This window comes from Narcine bancroftii, chromosome 5, assembly GCF_036971445.1.
Source record: "Narcine bancroftii isolate sNarBan1 chromosome 5, sNarBan1.hap1, whole genome shotgun sequence".
In the NCBI taxonomy this organism is placed as follows: domain Eukaryota; kingdom Metazoa; phylum Chordata; class Chondrichthyes; order Torpediniformes; family Narcinidae; genus Narcine; species Narcine bancroftii.
In genome coordinates, this window is record NC_091473.1 from 22139288 (window position 1) to 22159580 (window position 20293).

At 41.4% G+C, this 20293-nt stretch overlaps 1 protein-coding gene and 1 long non-coding RNA gene across 4 annotated transcripts in view; one reads left to right on the top strand and one right to left on the bottom strand.

The window, feature by feature from the left end:
• bsnb (bassoon (presynaptic cytomatrix protein) b) overlaps nucleotides 1-20293 on the bottom strand; it is a 451700-nt gene that overhangs the window by 291742 nt on the left and 139665 nt on the right. The gene's annotated exons all lie outside the window — the stretch shown is intronic.
• Nucleotides 379-2492, top strand: LOC138763192 (uncharacterized). 2 transcript variants are annotated; one of them, XR_011357373.1, is made up of 3 exons: nucleotides 379-575; nucleotides 675-844; nucleotides 2141-2492. It is a non-coding gene; the product is annotated as an uncharacterized lncRNA (long non-coding RNA). The 2 variants fall into 2 exon arrangements; XR_011357372.1 differs by having other exon boundaries at nucleotides 675-706.

The window sequence follows — 20293 nt, forward strand, 5'->3', positions numbered from 1 at the left end:
ACTGAGGCCTTGCGATGAGTAAGTCAAAGATCTAGTTTCATAGCTGGGTGCAGAGGCCCAGGTCTTGGAGTTTATTGAGCAGCACTGAAGGTGTGATGGTGTTGAAAGCTGAACTGCAGTTGATGAAGAGTAGCCTATGTACTTATTGCTATATTCTAGGTGATTCAGTGCTGAGTAGTGAGCCAGTGATATTGCATCTGTTGTGGACCGATTGTGAAAGTTGGCAAATAGCAGTGGGTCCATATCTTTATTTAGGTGTAAGTTATTTTGGGCCATGACCATCCTCTCAAAGCATTTCATCATAGTAGGTGTTTGTGTAATTGCATGATAGTCATTTGAGGCAACTCACCCTGCTTTTGGGCACTGGATGATTGATGGCCTTTGGAAGCAGGTGGGAACCTCTGACTGCACCAATGAGAGATTGGAAATGTCCATGAATTCCCCGACTAGTTGGTTGGTACAGATTTTCAGTACACTGCCAGGTACACCATCAGGACCTGACGCATTGTGGATAGTTCACCCTCTTGAAGGATGTTGGCCTTAGAGACAGGTATCACAGGGTCATGAGCTTCTAGGTATTGTTGAGTTCTCTTTCTCAAAGCAAACAAAAAATTTTCAGCTTATCGAGTAGTGAAGCATCACGGCCATTTATGATGTTTGGTCTTTCCTTGTAGGATGCAATTATCTGCAATCCTTGCCATAAATGGTGAGTATCTGACTCTGTCTCTGGATTCCCTCGGAATTGCCTCTTTGGTGCTGAGATGGTCTTCCATCTGTGGTACCTGGACTTCCTATGGAGAGCTGGATCATCGAACTTAAACACCTTTGATCTCACCCTCAGGAGGTTGTGAATCTTTTGATTCATCCATGGTTTTGGGATGGGATATTCCCGGTTATGTACAGTACATGTGAGCACACACTCATACACACAGGTTTTGATGAAGTTGGTGACATCTGTGGCATATTTATTCAAGTTTGAGGCTGAGTCCTTGCATACAGTCTATTCCACCAATTCAAACCAATCCTGCAGGCACTCCTTTGCCTCCCTTGACCCTACTGTCTTCACCACTGATACTGTTGACTTCAGACTCTGCTTGTACGCTGGGAATAGAAGTACAGCCAGCTGATCAGACTTGTGCAGTGTAGGTGGATTGGCACAGAAGTTGTTCTTCATGGTGGTGTTGAAGTGGTCAAGGGTTTTGCCTCCTCTGGTTTCACAGGTAACGTGTTAGTGTAAGTTCATCAGAGATTTCTTCAGGTTGACCTGGCTGAAGCCCCCAGCAATGATCGGGCGGTGATCAGCTTGCGCTGTCTCATGGCTGTTGATCAGAACATGTCCTTTCAGTGCTAGCCTGAGATTATCCTGGGACCAAATGCATACTGCAACCAGGATGATGGCAATGAACTCCCTCAGCAAGCAGAATGGATGACACTTGATCACCAGATATTCCAGGTTGGGGAACACGAATGGGACGTAACTGTCATGTTTGTACATCACGATGAATTTATGATGACACAAATGCTGCTTCCTCTTGTTTTTTTCCTGATGCCAGTGTCCAGTCCAAGGGGTGGAAGGTGAAGCCCTCGGACTGTAGTGCTTTGTCTGGAATGCTCTCATTCAGCCATATCTAAGTGAAGCACATCACACAGCAATCCCTGATGTCCCTCTGCTGCTGTAATCTGGCTCTGAGTTCATCCGTTTATTTTGCAAAGATTGTATGTTGACCAGAAGGATGACAGGGAGCAGACACCTCAAGGCCTGGTGTCTTAGTTTGAACTGTAGTCCTGCTCTGCGACTTTAAATGGCCTGTGAGTCAGCTGTTTGTAACTGGTGCGGTGTTTAAAAATCCCGAGTGTTGGCTATTCGAGTCACCCGCAGTGTTTAAATTGGCCATGCACTTGTTGTTTGAATTTCCCACAATGTTTAAATGGCCCATGTGCTGGAAACTATTAAATGAGGAAATGGGAGGGGTACATTTGTAATAAGTTAGTTGGTTACATGAATAGATTGAAAGATTTTAAAAAGGTTAGGCAAGATCGTCTTTCACACAAAATATATTATTGATGTGACAGGACGAGATAATGACTAAAATCTTCAAGATAATGTGTGATTAACACCACTGATAATGTTTTTTTTTAGATTTCAGTTTAATTTAATCAGTTCAATTCAAATTCCCCTACTATCATGGGCAACTGGAAAGGCTGCTTCTCGATGAATTATCCAAGCCTTTGAAATACCAATCCAGGTCATGCTACAAATCTGCAGAAAAACTTGATATGCTCTTGATCTCTTTATAACAAGTGAATATATGCAAGAAGTGGAACCATCAGATTAAGGTTTCAGATTAACCAACTTGTTTCCCATGGAGTCACTGACATTCTCCACGAAATGGAGGTCATGGACCGACCGGATAAAGTACAGGATGGCTACAATCAGTCATGGAAAGGAAAATAACAAAACAAAATAAAACACTATTTGGAAAATAGTTTATAAAATGGACATTAACTCAGATATGGGTTTCAATTTCATTGCATGCATTGAAATTTATGTGTACAGGTTTATACTTATACAATGACAACACATTCCATAGTGGATTATGAAGAGTGATGAGAATAGGGATGGGCTTGGGATGGAAAGAGAAGTACTGTTAGATAAAAAATGATTTGTATTTTTTTACTGAATGGCAACCATGGTTTAAACACCTCCCTTCCTACAATTCTTCAGAGAATAAGGAACTATTCCACAAATATTTTGAGATGTAAGAGTGCAAAAGGATTGCTACTTCAAAATGTTGTTCACATCATTTTCTTATCCCCTAAATCTGATTACTCATGATTGAATAGAATTTAATAGAAAAAGGGAGACCTTCAGTCACTTTATATTTTCACACTGGAGGCTGACTTGGCTAGCTGGATTATAACCAGACCCCACCCCCAACCTGGGAAAAAAAAATCCTGCTCTGTTATCAGGACATTATCAGAAGTGGGAATTTGTTCAAAATTTATTATGCTGCAGCAAAGGGCAACAAACTGGCATTGCAGAGATTATAAAACCTTGAGACATCCACATGCAAGTGTATTTTATTATCACAATCTATTTTGCATTTAACCATTGAATCATCCCCATTTTTATGAATCCTTTGGATTCCTCATCCCCGTTTCCATGTCCTCATTTTGCGGGACTGGCTTTATACCCAACCACCAGCTGGTTTGTACTGTAGTTTACCCATGGGCTCAGTCTGGTATATACAGTATTATGAAAGGTTAAAAAAATGGCCAGGGTCCAAAGGGTTAAGAATTTCCATTTCAGCAAACATTCAAGAACCAGAGAAGTAAACTGATAGCCTTTTACAGCATGGGGGGAAAAAAATGTCATTATTGGTTACCAAAAGATCCCAAACTCTCTTGTACATCTTTTTCTGTTACATCTGATTTTACTTGTACATTACAAAAAGCTTACATACATCAGGAATTTTTTTTTTCAAAGCTTATCCATCACAGTTTTGCTGTATTTCTTAGAATAATTTACAAAAGACTTCTTTGCTGACAAATGGAACAACAGCCCAAAGTCAAATTCACCAAATTAGAAAAAAAATGAGAAAACCCTCCAGTGCCATGAAAAGGTTTACACATCAAGCAAGCTAATGGTCTGATGTAACTTTTATTGTCCTTCATTCCCATTGTATTTTAATTTATTTTAAGGACATTCTGTGCAATGACCATTTCTAAATTACTGCATCTTTACTGCACTTATATAGTGAAATGCTGCTCAGTTCAGCAACATCTAACAGCCAGGGAAAGGAAAAGACAAGTCAAGGAAAGCAAAGGCAGCAGCACCTTCATATACACAAAAGGGGGGGAAAAAAAAGAAAATCATACATTTCCTTTTTATTTCTTCCAATAATATTGGGATGGAGAGTCAGCAATTGTTTTTTTTTCCAGTCTGGAATAATCATATTTTCTAACACCATCACATTTCTGGATAACTAAAAAGTCCACATCTATGTGCATTTTATGTGTTTGTGAACACTCAAAAACTATATACTTCCATTTGCCACTTATTCCAATTGAGCAGCTAATATTAAAACACAATGCAAAAGAAACTCAGCAGGTCAAACAGTACTTTATATAGCAAAAGTAAAAATACATAACCGACGTCTCAGGCTTGAGCCCTTCATTAAAGTATCAAGGTATTCCTGAAACAACGGTTATGTATTTTTACCTTTGCTATATAAAGGACACTGCTTGACCTGCTGGGTTTCTCCAGCTTTGTGCTTTTACTTCAACCACGGTGCCTACAGATTGTCATGTTTTACTTCTTGAGCAGCTATATTTACTGAAAGCTCCTGTTTCCTTCTTAAAAGCATTCACTGAGTTAACCAAACAGCCTCGGATCCATTAAGGAGAGAATATTTAAGAGAAATAAAAATGGCAAATGCTGCCATCAATCTAATTCTTCATTTTACAAATATTTTCAACTTTTTATTTATCAATGTGCGAACAGTTAAACAGCTCCCACTGCTTCGGCGGCTCAACACTAAAAGGTCGACCAGTCACCTGAACCAATGGACAACATCATCATTCAGTTTGAAAGGACTACACTATTACAAGGCATTGGTCAGACAACATTTGGAGTATTGAGATCAGTTTTGGGCTCATCTCTCTTTTAAAATATTTTTATTAATTTGACAGAAATGTTACTGAATATATTATATATAGTATAACCATATAACTGTTTACAGCACGGAAACAGGCCATGTCGGCCCTTCAAGTCCGTACCGGTTCACTTGAACAACTCCACTAGCTCCTCCGCAAACTCCTGAGCAAGTAGAGGCTTTCTTCATCATGCCATGGGTGCTGTGGGAAACTGGAGCTCCCGGGGAAAACCCATGCAGACACAGGAGAACGTACAAATTCCTTACAGACAGCTGGAGATTTGAACCTCTGTCCTGATCACTTGTGCACATTAATTAATTATATAGCTTTTATATCATGCAATACAGAATATGAGTCACATATCAATTATACATCGTCTTATAAAAATTCTCAAAAAAGTGAAATACCCATGAGAATTTCACCTCATATTCTAATATTGAGATTATACATTGTGGATATCTAAATAGATCAATCTCTTCTAGTTATTTTTAAAAAAAAAACAAAAGAAAAAAAAGCCATTCTAATCTAACCCCTCCCACTAAACACGGTCACCAGCAAATAAATTGTAAAGAATCAAGTATTGGCTCTAAGAGATTGGACCTGCCAAAGTAATCAAGTTATGATTAACTTATGAGTCCATGATTGGGCCCCATATCTTGTCAAATTCAACCTTGATCTCTTTAACATTATATCTAATTTTCTCCAAACTCATGAAAGACATCATAATGTCCTGTAACCATTGCATACGAGTTGGTGCTAAGCTGTCTTTTCATCTTATCAAAATTGTTCATCTTGCATCAATGAAGTTGAATTCAAGGAAATCCTTTCTTTTAGAGAATAACCAAAGAAAGCAATAAAAGGACATAGTTCTAATTTAATCCTAAGAATCTGTGATAGAGTTTTAAAGAATTGTTCCGGACACTCCCAAAACATATGAATTAGAGAGGCCTCAAAAATTTTACATTTATCAAGGCTCATATCGAAGGATGTACTAGCATTGGAAAGAGTCCAGATATGGCTTATAATTATGATCACAAGGATGAGAGGATTAAAATATGAAGAGCATTTGAAGGCTCTAAGGCTGTACATGATGAAGTTTAGAAGGATAAGGAGGAGGACCTCATTGAAATGTGATGAATGTTGAAAAGGAGTGGGAAGAATAATCATGAGGAAGGTGTTTCCAGCTGTGGGAGAACCTTGGACAAGAGGGCACAGCTTCAAAAGGATATTCTTTTAGAAATGAGATGAAGAAATTTCTTCAGAGGGTGGTGAATCTGTGGAATTCATTGCTACAGATAGCTACAGGAGCCAAGTCTTTGAAAATATTTAAAGTGGAGGTTGATAGGTCCTTGATTAACAAGGTATCAATGGTTACAGAGAGAGGGCAGGAGAATGGAAGTGAAAGAAAAAATATATTAGCCACAATTCAAATAGTGGAGCAGACTCAAAGGGTCAAAATGGCCTAATTCTGCCCCTACATCTTATGGTCTTATTTATTTGCAAAGAAAGACATTTAATTTGTTCTGTGCATATCCCAAATAGATCAACAAAGATTATGAGCGGAAGATTTAAAAATTCGAGGTTGAAAACGATGCATTCATTGGAGATCAATGCCCATTTATTAATTCCATTTTTTTTTTGAAAGTGATCATTTCTTACAAGCACACTTAACTATTTGGAAGCCATTATGCCATAACACAGATGGAAACTTCATCATCCTGGCCTCCCATTTCTGTCTGCCGAAATTGGAACCTCATATATTTTGTAATTGGCTTCAGATAAAGGCACATGGCTTTGCTAACGCTATTTTGCACATTCCAAAAGATTTCTTTTGTATAATAATAAAGGAATAACTTCAAAAGATAGATTTTCAAAAAGAAATACCAGATAGGTAGCACGGAACAGGGTGCTGATACTTCACACAAAGAAAATAAGAGTAAAATACCCATTTTCTGGAACTCAATCAAACAGAAACTCAAACAACCGGCAAAAAAAATGAGGAAATTAATAAATAAAGTTTTAAATAAAGGTTCAAAATTGTAAAAGTAAATGTTCTCCAAAACAACACACAACTCCTTGGTGAGGATGGGACCAAACATTCAGCCAGTGGAACGTTGTTGTCATGCACCGCCTGCAGCAGCTGTTTGAATAAATTGAGTTTGAAGAAATTGGCCTCGCCTAGGATGAAGAACCCGCTGGTGCTGCTCACCACTGGGGCAACTCTCCCAAATTGTCTTCCTATCCCTGCCTAGTAAGAGTCTTTATCTTTATTAGTATAATTGTAAGGCTTTATCATAAACCTTGGGGAAGGAGTGTGTTAATTATGACGGTGGCACGGTTAGCATCATGGCTAGAGCAATGTTGTTACAGTGCTCGCGAATGGGGTTCAAATTTAAAGGAAGGTGCATCGAGTGCCTGACATTGACACTCTCATGCAGATGAGTTGGGTTGGCAGTGCGAAGAAGGTGCGTCGAGCACCTGACCTGGACACTGGCATGGAGGTGAGTTGGATTGCACTAAGGGTGTCACCGGGCCACTGGCAAGCAGGTGAGCCAAGTTGCGCAGAGGCCCTGACCAGGACACTTGTGAGGAGATGAGTCGGGTTATCAGAGCGAGGAACGGGCACTGAGGGCCTGACCAGGACGCTTGAGTGGAGGTAAGTCGCATTGTCAGTGCAAAGCAGGTGCACCAAGGGCCTGCGGGGACACTTGCGTGGAGGTGAGTCGGGTTGTTAGTGTGAGGAAGGCATGCCGAGGGCCTGACTGGGACACTGGTGTGGAAGTGAGTCGAGTTGTCGGTGCGAGGAGCATGCACAGAGGACCTGACCGGGACACTTGCGTGGAAGTGAGTCGGGTTGTTAGTGTGAGGAAGGAATGCCAAGGGCCTGACTGGGACACTGGTGTGGAAGTGAGTTGGGTTGTTAGCGTGAGGGTGTTAATTATGATGGCAGCAAAGTTAGCGTAGCGGTTAGTGCAACATTGTTACAGTGCCAGCAACCAGGTTTCAAATTTAAATTTTGTAAGCTATGGGAATTACCTGATTAAAGTAAACTTTACATAATTAAAGATTATAATACTGACTTTTTTCCACATTACTTTACATTTTGAAGTCTTTTGTCATTAAAACTGTGTACTAGTTAGGTATTTTAAGAGTGAGTCAACCAGAAAATTTGCGTATCTGACATCCGCAATCCCTGTAGGTACCAGATAGTGGGGATTTTACTGTAGTAGTTTTAGGAAGTATAAAAACAGGACACAAGAGGTGGCTTGGTGAGAATTCTAATAAACATTGCTATTTCAACTGTTGGAGTAGTAATCAAGCGGATGATGGTTTATTAAAATATCCATACGAAAGATGCATCGCAATGCAGCTACACAAGTTACACCTACTGAATTAATATGAATAAAATTACCACACAAATAATCATAGTTGAATTAAGCCCACAAAAAAAGTGATGTTTCAATTGCAGCAGATTTTTTGGCGGTCCCAGAGTCAAGTCACCTTTATTTATCGTTCATACCATGCTCGCACGGTAAAGATGAGATAGCGTTTCTGCAGGACCACGGAGCACATTTACATGAATATAAGTTAGAATAGAAGCTAAACACATTGAAACATTAAAGTATTAAGACATATACAAGTCCACGGTACACTATCCAGATATGTCCTGGGAATTCAGGAAGCTGATGGCTTGGGGGAAAAACTGTTGCCCAATCTGGACGTAATGACCTGAGTGCCACAGTACCTCCTACCAGATGGCAGGAGAGAGAAGAGTTTATGAGAGGGGTTGTGGAGTCCTTCACAATGTTTATTGCCTTACACCTGCATCGAGTGTTGTAGATGTCCTTCATGGCAAAAAGAGAGCCCCCAATGATCTTTTCCACTGATTTCACTATCCTCTGTAGGGTCTTGTGGTCCGAGGAGGTACAGCTGCCAAACCAGGTGGTGATGCAGTTGTACAGGATGCTCTCAATATTTCTTCTATAGAATGTAGTGAGGATGGAGGGTGGAAGATGAACTTACCTCTGCCTTTGCAATAAGTAGAGGTGCTGTTGGGCTTTCTTGGCTATGGAGCTGGTGTTAAGGGACCAGGAGAGATTCTCCGCCAAGTGCACTCCATTGATATTCTTGATGACCTCAACAGTGGAGCTGTCAATGGTCAGCGGAGCGTGGTTCCCCTGAGGCCTCCTGAAGTCTTTTGTTTTTTTTTAAACGTTCAGAAACAGATTGTTGGTTGTGCACCAGTCGATTAGCAACTACACCTCATTTCTGTTTGCTGACTCATCGTTCTTACTGATCAAGCCCACCACGGTCATGTCGTTAGCGAACTTGATGATGTGGTTCGAGTTGTGTTTAGCTGCACAACCGTGGGTCAGCAGAATGAACAGCAGTGCACTAGGAACACAGTCCTGGGGGGAGCAGGGGGCATGCTCAATGTGATGGTCTTGGAGGTGCTGTTACCAATTTATGGCAAGGCTTAAGGTTGCACAGGGAGTTTCAAGAGCCAGATAAGTGTTGGAAATAACTGTTCTTGAACATTGTGATACTGATTTTCAGGTTTCTGCACCTTCTGCTTGAAATTAGCAGCATGAAGAGATTGTGACCATGTGATGTGGATCCTTTATGATGTTGGCTGCCTACTTGAGACAGTTCTCATATAGAGGCCTTCAAAGTCAGTAACAGTAATGGATTTGGCAAGGTTTGTCACTCAGGATTCGGCTAACAATCTTGAGATATTTCAAATTTTGATAGCAGCTGGGGGGGGGGGGAATAAAATACATTTATCTGAATTATCTGAAATTTAAATGAGTAACAACATTGTTCACCATGACATTATCAGATCACTGGAAAAACCCATGTACACTCAAATCCTGAGGGCGATGTCAGAACATAATTCAAGAGGTTGAACCTGATGACGTACCTGGCAGGGTACTGAAAATCTGCACCAACCAAGTAGCTAGAGTGTTCACGGGCATTTTCAACCTCTCACTGTTACAGTCAGAAGTTCCCACCAGCTTCAATCATCCCGGTACCCAAGTAGTGTGAGCTGTCTCAATGACTACCCCCCCCCCCCAGTAGCACTAACTTCTACCTTGATGAAATTCTTCAAGAAGCTGGTCATGGCCAGAATTAACACATACCTAAGTAATGATCTGGACCCACTGCATTTCACTTATTGTCACAATCACTCCCCGACCGATGCAATATTGCTGGCTCTCCACTCAACTCTGGATCACCTCAAAAACATCAATTCATAAATACAGATGCTCTTCATCGACTACAGCTTGGACTTCCATACCATTATTCTCTCAGTGCTGGTCAAGAAGCTACAAACTCGAGGCTTCTGTACCCAACTCTACAACTGGATCCTTGATTTTCTCATTGGAAGACCACTGTCCGTACGAATTGGAAACAACATCTTCTCCTCCTCAATGATTATCAACACAGGTGCAAGGAGACCAATGAGACACAAAAGACCAGAATAGACAAGTTACACAAATGGCCTGTTTCTGGGTTGTGAATGCAATGCACAATGCAACTGCACCATTGGCTGCACAATTCCATTTCATTCTATGTGCCCCCTCATTCTTATAAGTAATACAGAGCGATTGGTTCATCTCACAGAAAGAAAAACAAAGAATTTATGTGAAATGACATAAAATTACTGCATGTCATAGCAACAGCTGTACCTCTGGACGGTTAACAAACATTTGAAGATTTATAATTTCAGAGACCACCATAAATTGTGCTCACCTCAGATTCTGGCCACAAGATTGAAGCTTGTATCTCAACTGCTGTTTCAATGGTCTTTCAAAGGTTGCATTTGCAGCCACATTACAAACATCCACAGCTGAATCATTAGACATAATTAATGTTGAGATTACTTGTTCAATGAATGAGCGCAACACTGTAACAGCACCAGTGACAGAGGTTTGAATCTGGCGCTGTCTGTAAGGTGTTTGTACATTCTCCCCATGTTGGCGTGGGTTTCCTCTCACCATTCAAAATGTTCCAGGGTTGTTGGTCCATTGTGCGTGATAGAGCAGTCCAGCCTTGTGGGCCGAAAGGTCCTGGTACTGTGCTATAGATCCAAATTAAATTAAACTTCTGTTCAAATTAAGATGGGTAAATTTTGCTTCCAGTCGACCAAGAGAGCACTATTCTGTTTGTAAAATAAATAAATACACAGGTCCAGTGAAAGTTTTCTGAATTAGATTGAATACCAACACATTAATATACTGTAAATTAAACATGAAAGTTTGCAGCTGCTGTCCATTGCAGTAAAATATACAAAAGTGCTGGAGAAACCCAGTAGGTCCTTCAGTGTCCATAAGAAGCAAGGAATATAACCAATGTTTCGGGTCTGAGCCCTTCTTCAAAGTATGAGGAGAAAGCAGGCAGGAGCCTAAATAAAAAGGAAGGGGGAGTTGGGAAAGAGGAACAGGAAGAGGAGCACAGACCATCAGGCAAGGTGGATATGGGTGGAAGGGCACAAAAGAAAAAAGCTGAGCTGATGGGGAAGGGATAGCTCTCTGAATGGAGATGGAACAGAAGAATTTGGGGAGCTGGATGAAAGACAGAGGAAAAGGGAAACTGAGAGAAACAGGGGAAGGTCCCATTGGAAACTGGAGAAGTCAATGTTAATGCCATCTGGTTGGAGAATCCCCAGGCAGATTACTAGGTGTTGTTCCTCCATTTTGCAGGCAGCCTCAGTCCGACAATGCACAAGGCACAAGGCACAGGAATGGGGTATAGACAACCATGTCAATTCCAAAATGGATTGTATTTGAACTTCAGAATAAATGAGCAGACATTAAGGACCATTTCTCCAGAAATTACAACTTGTCTATACAGTACCTCCTAGCTGTTTTAAGTTTCTTGGTTTTTGGTGGATTAACATTTGGTTCAGTGAGTCCTTAATGCCAGTAACTGTCAAAACACAAATCTCTCACATCCAGTAAGATGGATCTCATCATCTTGTAACAACTTCCTAATAAATAGGTTTATTAGTTTATTACTGAGCTTCAGCCAAATGCAATGCCCATTATTTAAGAACTACTAGAAAGGTCCTTACTCCATCAGATTTTAAATGGTGTTCTACTGTAGCAATGAAAATGAAACTTCCTTCACAATTGCTTTTACTGTAATTAATGAAGGATGGCATTTTTGAATGTCCACTGCCAAATCTATTTTCATTATCCTGATGAGGGAATTTGACAAAAAATCCACTTATTTGAAAACAAACTGCAGTGAGATGAGGGAACTGCAGCCATTTAGGCAGGTTCCCTGAGAAAATAAGCAAAGACAATTCCATTGAAGTGCAGAGTGGCCGGTTGAATTATATTCCATTTTGCTCATTTTCTTTCTTGTCAGATCAAAGTTGCAAATGTTGTCAGTTTTTTTTAAATGAGAAGCTTCTAATGCTGATACATTAATGGAATTGAATTCAGTGCAAAGGATTAGACACTGTGGGTTGTGATTTACAACAGCTTTAAGACACAAGCTGACTTCCTCTCAAAATAACTGCAACATGTATGTTTTAAAAATAATCTAAGTTTCTCGAATGACTATAAATTGCATCATTATTTGTGTTCCAAATTAATGCTCTACCCTATCTGACAGAAAATTAAGTCTATGCACAATAACAAGGAACACCAATCCAGCAAAGAATCACAGCCACTCCCATTATTTCCTTCACCTGGAATTTTCCATCAGCCATCAACAGATAGTGAGCAAAATGGTAGAATTTGCCTTCTGAGCATGGAAAGATTGAGGGCACTGCATTCTAACTTGTGCTTGGCTGAGATTGGGTAGCTCAGTACGGATGAATCGACTCAATGAGATACCACGAGAATATTAAGAATATTCTTAATATCAGAATCTTGATTTCAATTTCTCAAGAAAAGTGCTTGCCCTGAAATCTTAACTGCTTCTCTTTCCATGGACATGATTTACAGTATTTTCTGCTTTTACTTCATGGAAAAGTGCTACAAAGCAGCAAGTTTTATTTATAAAGGCACAAATGATGCTCCTTTTACATCTATTCATATAACAGCCTCGGCAACAACATCCAGGAGCACCAATCTCAAAATTACCCATGTTATCTTTCTTTTCTTCTTTGGCTTGGCTTCGCGGACGAAGATTTATGGAGGGGGTAAAAAGTCCACGTCAGCTGCAGGCTTGTTTGTGGCTGACAAGTCCGATGCGGGACAGGCAGACACGGTTGCAGCGGTTGCAGAGGAAAATTGGTTGGTTGGGGTTGGGTGTTGGGTTTTTCCTCCTTTGCCTTTTGTCAGTGAGGTGGGCTCTGCGGTCTTCTTCAAAGGAGGTTGCTGCCCGCCAAACTGTGAGGCGCCAAGATGCACGGTTTGAGGCGTTATCAGCCCACTGGCGGTGGTCAATGTGGCAGGCACCAAGAGATTTCTTTAGGCAGTCCTTGTACCTTTTCTTTGGTGCACCTCTGTCACGGTGGCCAGTGGAGAGCTCACCATATAACACGATCTTGGGAAGGCGATGGTCCTCCATTCTGGAGACGTGACCCATCCAGCGCAGCTGGATCTTCAGCAGCGTGGACTCGATGCTGTCGACCTCTGCCATCTCGAGTACTTCGACGTTAGGGATGTAAGCGCTCCAATGGATGTTGAGGATGGAGCGGAGACAACGCTGGTGGAAGCGTTCTAGGAGCCGTAGGTGGTGCCGGTAGAGGACCCATGATTCGGAGCCGAACAGGAGTGTGGGTATGACAACGGCTCTGTATACGCTTATCTTTGTGAGGTTTTTCAGTTGGTTGTTTTTCCAGACTCTTTTGTGTAGTCTTCCAAAGGCGCTATTTGCCTTGGCGAGTCTGTTGTCTATCTCATTGTCAATCCTTGCATCTGATGAAATGGTGCAGCCGAGATAGGTAAACTGGTTGACCGTTTTGAGTTTTGTGTGCCCGATGGAGATGTGGGGGGGCTGGTAGTCATGGTGGGGAGCTGGCTGATGGAGGACCTCAGTTTTCTTCAGGCTGACTTCCAGGCCAAACATTTTGGCAGTTTCCGCAAAGCAGGACGTCAAGCGCTGAAGAGCTGGCTCTGAATGGGCAACTAAAGCGGCATCGTCTGCAAAGAGTAGTTCACGGACAAGTTTCTCTTGTGTCTTGGTGTGAGCTTGCAGGCGCCTCAGATTGAAGAGACTGCCATCCGTGCGGTACCGGATGTAAACAGCGTCTTCATTGTTGGGGTCTTTCATGACTTGGTTCAGCATCATGCTGAAGAAGATTGAAAAGAGGGTTGGTGCGAGAACACAGCCTTGCTTCACGCCATTGTTAATGGAGAAGGGTTCAGAGAGCTCATTGCTGTATCTGACCCGACCTTGTTGGTTTTCGTGCAGTTGGATAATCATGTTGAGGAACTTTGGGGGACATCCGATGCGCTCTAGTATTTGCCAAACCCCTTTCCTGCTCACGGTGTCGAAGGCTTTGGTGAGGTCAACAAAGGTGATGTAGAGTCCTTTGTTTTGTTCTCTGCACTTTTCTTGGAGCTGTCTGAGGGCAAAGACCATGTCAGTAGTTCCTCTGTTTGCGCGAAAGCCGCACTGTGATTACAAAGCCGTCCTGTCCAGAGAAGAAACAAGCCTTCCGTCGCGCATGCAGCCATCTTCAGCACAAACTCCGGGAGATCCAAAATGAGTGGTGGACTAGCCTCGCCAAACGAACCCAGCTCAGCGCGGACATTGGCGACTTCAGGGGTTTCTACGAGGCTCTAAAGGCTGTGTACGGCCCCTCACCCCAAGTCCAAAGCCCGCTGCGCAGCTCAGACGGCAAAGTCCTCCTCAGCAACAAGATCTCCATCCTCAACCGATGGTCAGAACACTTCCAATCTCTTTTCAGTGCCAACCGCTCAGTCCAAGATTCCGCCCTGCTCCAGCTCCCTCAACAGCCCCTAAGGCTAGAGCTGGATGAGGTTCTCACCCTGGATGAGACATATAAGGCAATCGAACAACTGAAAAGTGGCAAAGCAGCAGGTATGGATGGAATCCCCCCAGAGGTCTGGAAGGCTGGCGGCAAAACTCTGCATGCCAAACTGCATGAGTTTTTCAAGCTTTGTTGGGACCAAGGAAAACTGCCTCAGGATCTTCGTGATGCCACCATCATCACCCTGTACAAAAACAAAGGCGAGAAATCAGACTGCTCAAACTACAGGGGAATCACGTTGCTCTCCATTGCAGGCAAAATCTTCGCTAGGATTCTACTAAATAGAATAATACCTAGTGTCGCCGAGAATATTCTCCCAGTACCCATGTTATACCTTTGTGATAAATACATTTGTCAATATCCAGGTTAGTACATGCTGAATTATAAAGTGTATGCTCATGGGAAAACACCCACAAAGATCTCGGTCTGTTATAAACCTCAAAAATAGCAGTCCAGAGGGACCAGACCTAAAGGTGAAAGGTCACCTTGCTTTCAGGATTCCTGAGCGTATAGTATACATTCAAATTAAATGTTTTTAAAATAAATACCATACAAACTTTACAAATAGGAGATAAGGAAAATATGGACAACATTTCAGGAATATTACCTTTTGTAAATATTTTAGAGTACTTAAATACTAAAGTCAATTTGCAAACATGATTCAAGTTGCTGAGGTAGGCCTTCATTCCACTATGAATAATATGAGAATAGCTCACAAAGCCACTGTGACAGGAACACCGCAATAATGCTAAGCCACTTCATCCCTGCTATTTTAAGATATTTACATAGAGACCCAAGAACAACTTGAAAAATTCACCAAAGATCCACTAAATCAAACAGCCATAATTTTAATTATTGGAATACCAATTGGAATGAAGGGACAAGAAATAAAATTACATCAGCTTGCAGGACAGCATATTTAGGGTTAGAAGTTGGGGCCTACACCCTGGATTGAGACAAAATGGGTGGAAATGAAAGAGGAGTTATTAAATGTAAGAAAAAGTTCTAACAAGTGGAGGAAAATGTTAGTAGAGGAAAATGTTAGTAGAGGGAGATTCAATGGATCTGCATTCAAGAAAGAAAAAGAGAGTCTTCAGGCCCACCTGATGGGGAATAGATATGTATAGGGATTGCACGTAAACAGTAAAGATGATTTGAGGGCTAGGTAAAATGCAAGTTTCAACAGTATCTGGATGAGAAGGGACTGGGAAAGATGCAATAAGATAGTGTTGAAGTGTGAGATGAGATTGACAGCATAAGAGCAGGCAAATACCATGGGTTTCCCAGGAGGACTGTCCTGGCAAAACCATTGTATCTGCTTGCACCTGTCCCTTGTCCTGCTTGTGAATCCTGGATAGGAGTTACTTTGGCAATGCGAGGTTGGGGATTAGAGGCAGGGAGATCACCTGAAGCAACAAGATTGTTGATGGTCTGGAATGGTGGGTTCCTGGCCTCAAGATAAATAAAAGGAGATATCTGAGAACTGCCATCTGGCCTCCACAAGGTAGAGATAATCTTGATAAATAATGATTCTATGCAGAGGTTGCACATTTTGTAAATTTTCTGAAATGCAGAAATTAAACCATAAGATTTCAACACAAAAACAGAATTAGGCCATTCAGCCTATCATGTCTGTTCCTCCATTCAAATTATAGTTGATACGTTTCTCTTTCAACATATTCTCCTGCCTTCTCTTCATAAACTTTGATCCTCTTACTAATCAAAAACATACATATCAACTCCTGCTTTAAATATGCCCAGTGACTTAGTATCCACAGCTATCTGTGGCAATGAATTCCACAGATTCACCACCCTCTAGCTGAAGAAATTCCACCTCATCTCTGATCTGAATGGACATCTTTTATTCTGAGGCTGTGCTCTCTGGAAAGCATCTGGTGCACATTTTAATGCCATAATGCCCATTGCAAAAGGAAATGACTCCCATGGGGTAACTGGATTGGTCATTATTCATCTTAGCACAACTGATATTTTACAAGCATTATTTGTCCAAGTGATGACATTAGCAAACAGCATGATAATCAATTCTGCCTTACCATCACATTCTTGTTTGATCATTGCTGAATCTCAGTGCTTAATGCAAACTTAAAAATTTGTGTGCACAGTGCTAAATAGTGTACCCATGCCTTACAGTGATGTGGGGCCAAAGATGGTACAGGTAAACGATCCTTTATCTGGACATCTAAAATCCGGAAAGCTCCAAAATCCGGCAAGTGAGGAGAGAGGCGGCAGCGCAAGTCAGCCGGGTGAGGAGGGGTTAGACCGGCGGTGTGAGTTGAGCAGCTCGGAGACCGGCAGCGTAAGTCGGGTAGCCAGGAGACCGGCAGCGCGAGTCGGGTGGCCGGGAGACCAGCAGCGCGAGTCGGGTGGCCGGGAGACCAGCAGTGCGAGTCGGGCAGGTGAGGGGGAGAGTCTGGCAGCGAAGTCGGGTGGGCAAGGGGGGGGGAGATCAGCAGCGTGAGTCGGGCAGGTGAGGGGAGGTGGGGGGAGATGGCAGGGCAACTGGAAGGGGGTGGGGGTGGATACGGCAGCATAATTCGGGTGGGCTTAAATCTGGCTTCCAGAAATCCGGAAAAATCCAAAATTTGAAACACACTATCCCCCAAGGATTCAGGATGAAGGATCGTGTACCTGTACTATTCTTGGTCTGAGAAATCTGTCACCCTTGTGACAGCCACAACACTGAATCATAGGTTACCATAAAGGCTGTGATACATTTCCCTGAGTGCAAGTAACAAAGACAAAGCAACTGTGATGACTGAAGACAGCTGCCATCAGGAACCAAATAGATCCTGTTTCCACCTATTTACTTAATATGACATTATCGTAGGACAGTATTCAGCCCCATCAAGCCTACATCAGGTCCCAACAGAACAATCTCATCAGGCTCATTTCCCCCTCGATATTTTCCTTGTTATATTGCAACTTATTTTCTTTCATGTGTTTATCAACTGTCATTTGATTGTTTTGTTACTTTTCTATGCCATTGAGTTATTTACACCTACCAGACTATCATTGGGTGTGAGGGAGACCAGAACAGAAAACACGTCAGAAGGGGAATGTGAAAAATCCACTCAAATATTCAATTTTGGTAGTTTCTCACCAACATCTTACGGAATATAGGTAGGTAATGATCCCACAGAAAGTGAAATTCTGAAGCAGGACTTCACTGAATATGGCAAAAAAAATCAATTTGCAATTGGAGAAATCTAAAAATAATAATGAAAAATTTGATCATACTTTCTGATTTAAAAAGGAATGTTAATGCTAATAATAATTTTTGATGTAAGTATTGAAGGTATAATGGACACCTTGGCAATACAGAAAAGTAAAAATTGAACTGAAATGTTTATTGTCATGTGCTGAGATACAGTGAAAAACTTTTTTACGTACTATCCAGGCAAGTGAATGCAATGTTTAGGCACCACACAGTGCAAAATAAAGTGCAGAGTATAGTGTTCCAGAAAAAAAGTTCAATTAAAACAGCACATGGGCAGCATCATTTTACTGGTGATCTGTCCAATGATCTGATAACAGTGGGGAAGAAAAAGTTCATTAATTTGGTACATATTTTTTAAAACCCATGCATCTTTTGCCTGATGGGAAGTAAGAGAGGAGAATGTGACAAAACGGTGATTGTTTTTTTTAAATATGTTAGCTGTTGTCCTGAGGCAGTGGGAAGTGTTGTTTGTGTGACAGCTGTCTGCAATTTCTTGAGGAAATGGTTAATTTGGTATTGTCTGCTGCCTGTGGAGATACTTCAAAATGCATTAAAGAGACAAATTTACAGTAATTGTGGTGTTACCTGCATGCCTGTGTTTTTGGATGGATTGTTGCAAATCACTGCCAACTACATGTATAATTTCCCATGACTACAACATGTTACTCTTTCTTTCTCCCAATAAAGTTGTTCAATGAAATTGGCAATGGCCAAAGCACAACAGGTCATGTTGTGTGAAACACGAAGGTCTGTAGACTCTGTGAATGTAGTAAAAACACTGAAATGCTGGAGGAACTCAGGCACTTTTTTTTAAGGCATCTATGAAAAGCAAGGAGATATTGCCAACGTTTTGGGCCAGAGCCCTTCTTCACAGAATGAGTCGAAAGCTGGAAATCAGAGACTCTGAGATTTCCTGCTTCGAGCTCATTCTGCTTATTCCTTTGAAGAAGGGCTCATGCCTGAAATGTCAGTAATATATCTTTGCTTTTTATGGACACTGAAAAGACTGGCAGAGTTCCTCCAACATTTTGGTGTGTTTTTAGGTCATGTTCTGCACTGTTTAAGTACAAGTAATTTGACAATGACTGCTCATTATGGTGGTTGTTATCTAAAAGACTGACACGTTTCTGTATGGTAACCATATAATTATAATATAATTAAAAACAGCACGAGTTCTCTCTCCCCTATGGCTAGAAATCCTTTGAATTATTTGCATGTTTCCACTTGATTTCCAGTTTCCACGTCTTAATTTTCAGCAATTGACCTTTTGTTCCTCATTATCTATTCAATGAAAAAAAGGCTGTAATTATTTAAATAATTCTGTATAACCTTACTGTGATCTTTGTAGCATTTCCATGACCACAGTAACATTAAATGTAGCATTATTTTGTAAAAGAAATGCACACCTTTGTCCATGAAGTTTGCCTTATACGATCTCCTTCCTGAACCATCTATACCAAGGAGTTTGGAAAGTTTAGTCCTTTCTTGAACAAACGAAGAATTACTGGAGGAACTCAGTGGTTCAGAGAGCAACCATGGGTAGAAATGGTCATTTCATTTCAGGCCGGGATCCTTTATCCAGACCAATAAGAGGTGATATTATGTATTTTCAAGAGGGAAAGATTCTGGTGAAGCAACCAAGAGGTGATGGGATGTAGGACAAATACTGTGGTAGGTTCAGAGACCACTAGGAAGGGGTGTGGGGAGTAACTTTTAAAAAAAGGTTAGAGAGAAAAAGGGGGGGAAAAAAACCAAAGGAGTTGATAAAGACTTGGAAACAGTGGAACCAGATGAGGGTGGGGTTAACTTTCAGACTTTTCATGTGCAAATTCACTTGTTACTTATCAGGCCATCAGAACAAAAGCAACTAAATCAGTCAATCCAGCACCTTCCATATCTCAGTTGAACCATGACTTGTCAGCATTTCAATTCCACTTTTTTTATATATACACATTAATGTCCTTGCCTAACAAAATTACATTCATGGCATTCAGATTTCCACCATTTCTCTGAGTGAACATATAGGACCAAATTCCCTCTAACATTCTTGCTTGACAAACCTATTGAAATTCTTTAAGGAAGCGACAAGCAGGCTGGAGATGCAGTGGATTTTCAGAAATGTTTCTATTTGACAAGGTGCCGCACATGGAATAACAGGAAACATACTAGCATGGGTAGGGCATTGGCTGATTGCCAGGAAGCAGAGAGTTAGAATACAAGGATCATATTCTGAATGACTGCCAGTTGCTAGTGCTGTTCTACAGGAATCAATGTTGGGTCTACTTCTTTTAATGTTGTATATTAATGATTTGGATTATGGAATGGCTTTGTGGCCAAGTGTGAAGATGATACTAAGGTAGGTAGATGAGCAGGTAGTGTGGAGGAAACCCAGAGGCTGCAGAAGGTCTTAGACAGATTGGGAGAATGGGCAGACGTGAAAAATG